The sequence below is a fragment of the Amphiura filiformis genome, chromosome 14 (genome assembly GCF_039555335.1).
Source record: "Amphiura filiformis chromosome 14, Afil_fr2py, whole genome shotgun sequence".
Lineage (NCBI taxonomy): Eukaryota > Metazoa > Echinodermata > Ophiuroidea > Amphilepidida > Amphiuridae > Amphiura > Amphiura filiformis.
In genome coordinates this window covers 19429468-19432258 of record NC_092641.1, presented here as the reverse complement: position 1 = coordinate 19432258, position 2791 = coordinate 19429468, and positions in this window count along the sequence as shown.

The window sequence follows — 2791 nt, the reverse complement described above, 5'->3', positions numbered from 1 at the left end:
AGTAGAGAAATTAGCTACATGCATTTGAACGGGGCGGGGCTTCAACTGTATCAATACTGCTGCTTTTCATCGGTTCTCGCCAAAACGTTTTAAAATATCTAATGACAATTTTAATGATTTATCCTTCACTTTTAGGTATTTTATATATACAATTTAAATCTGTTTTACCATTTTATACTTTCGCTGGGATCACTGAATAACCCTTAAATTAAGACCCCCCCCCTTTCGCTATCACCCAGAACAAATGGTTTGTCATCCCCCACCCTCCCCCTCCCCCACACACACTTTTTTCCCATTGGATTTATCGTCATCCTGATTCAGACGCTTTTATTGTTTCATTTACAACCTTTATTATATTTATCCCTGATGATGTTGCCGAATAGTCTTTTGAAATTAGTAGGCCTCATTAGTAGATCTCATATAATTGAAGTGCTCCCCCCGAATAGCAAGATATGGCATGCTTATGCTTAGTTTTGACATGTAAGAATACAAAATGATTTCCTGAGTTCTTAATGGGGAGTTCATTGCAAAGTGAAAGCAGAGCGAGGTGTGTGGATGCATTCTTACTTCCATGGTGGATGTGAGGGGCATGCGTTGTGTTTATGGCCCGGGGTTTATGGGGGAGGGGTGGGTTAGGCAATTAACAGCTGCCTGGTATCATTCAACATTTCTGATACTGTTACGGCTTGAAATTTGAAGGCAACGGGACTTAAGATTCTCTCAGGAACAACTTTTACCACCTGATGAACAATCTCAAATGCTTTACTTTGCACCAACATGACAGTATAGATTAGGCCCATGAAAGTCAATTCCAAGTTTATCGTCCCTTTTTTCCCGGTTGGTGAGGTGACTTTTTAATTTTTCACTATTTCATCAGATTTCATTATTGACCTAAAATGCGTGTTGATTTAAAGCCAAACTCATACATGTGATTTATAAACATGTTTTTATATGGGTAAGGACTAGGAAAGTTAGAAAAGAGCCTGGTTTTGTTTCCAAGTTAATATATGTTTCCAATATTATTGCTAAAATTTTGAAAACACTGATACTTTGGAAATAATGAATTATTTTGGCATTTTTGAAAATTTGACGCGGGTATTTTGGTTTCCAAAAGTTACGCGGGCGGGGAACGATAAACTCGGTATCGACTTTCACGCGCCTTATAGGAAATATATTCCATAAGTTAATGGTTTTATAGTTTATTATTTCGGTTTACCAAAAGTGAAGAAATTATATCAGTAATAACTGTAAAAAATGGTTTATGTCCATTTGAAGCCAAAATAATGGGATGAATTAAAAAATAAAACCCACTGTATACTATATCTTGGAGCTGTTCATAGTGATAAACTAAACCAACAAACATATATGGTCGAATCCAACCAAAAGTGTCCACGGGCCAAAAATAAAAGTCCGAAATAAAAATGTCTCCACAATTTTTTCCTTTTGCCCATTGATTGATGACATATTGGCCTTATAGGAACCAAAAGTGCCATTACTAATCTTGAAAAATAAATCTAGGACGTGTGATAGTAAATGTGATATCAAAACCCAATGTTACCTACGAATACCACTAGGATGCTTTCACTATCGCAATACTAATCAACCTAAAACAAATGGAATATTCCCATTAACGCTTTTTCGTGTAATGTAGACCACAGGGTGTCAGGAAAATGCTAACTCAACCAGAAAATATTTGTTTTTATTTTTATAACGCGATCAATATGATCTTAGTCAATTTATGCTAGTTTATTTTTGAAAATGAAGTTTAGGTCAGTTTCTGTATTTTATTTATCAAATGAGTATGAATCAATTTACACATTGTATAAGAACGAGTATGATATATGTTTTCAAGAATATTAGGAATTATACGCATACACCTAACGCTTTATACAATGAAAAGGTGAAGAAACCCGGGTATTCGTAGGTAACATGAGCGATTTAACAATATCTATATTGAGTTTATAGGTTTAAATTTTGCTATTATGGTAATGAATTAATAAAATGGTAGTTTTAGATCCCTTTCAGATGGTACGTCCAAATGAATAAATGCTATTACCTTAGATCAAAAATTTTTTGATGCTTTTAGCAAGATTTTGACCACTTCATTTTGATATACAAGTAGTTAATCAGCAATTTTACATAATAAATAATTGTTGACTGAATCCGTATATGGGTAATAATAGTGTCCTGGGGTACCGCTTAAAGTTTTTGACAATTAATTTCCATTGGTAGGGACACTTCATTACACATGTCATGTATTATGCTGTATTCGTAAGTAACATTTCAGTATTTGTAGGTAAGAATTAGACTTTTGGTGGATATCGCAATCAAAACTTCATTTTATAAAGCACTTTGAATGTATTATTTTCTTTATGTGCGTTTATTGATACTTTAGACCCTATCATGTATTAATAATGTCGGTTCACAACGGTTGAAAGAGGATTGAAGTAAGAAACAAAGGCACTAAAGTGACTTTAATTTGCTTAATTGCACACAAATCGCTTAAAACCGTTATTGCAGACTTGTGAAGTCCATCTTGGAGTCAGTTACGTCTTGTGGCCTTTCGTTTGAGGGCAACTACAATTAGCTTTATACCAGGGTCCATCAATGTGTTGTCTAGATCATGAGACAATGAGAACAGTAACTTTTGTCATGGTATTCGTAGGTAACCTTAGCGAAAACGTCAAAAGTTACCTTCGAATAAATCAATTTGGACACAAATTACTAAGAAACCAGAAGGTCGGTAAACATTTAAAATGAAGCACACATGACAGTTGACAAATCCAAGTAT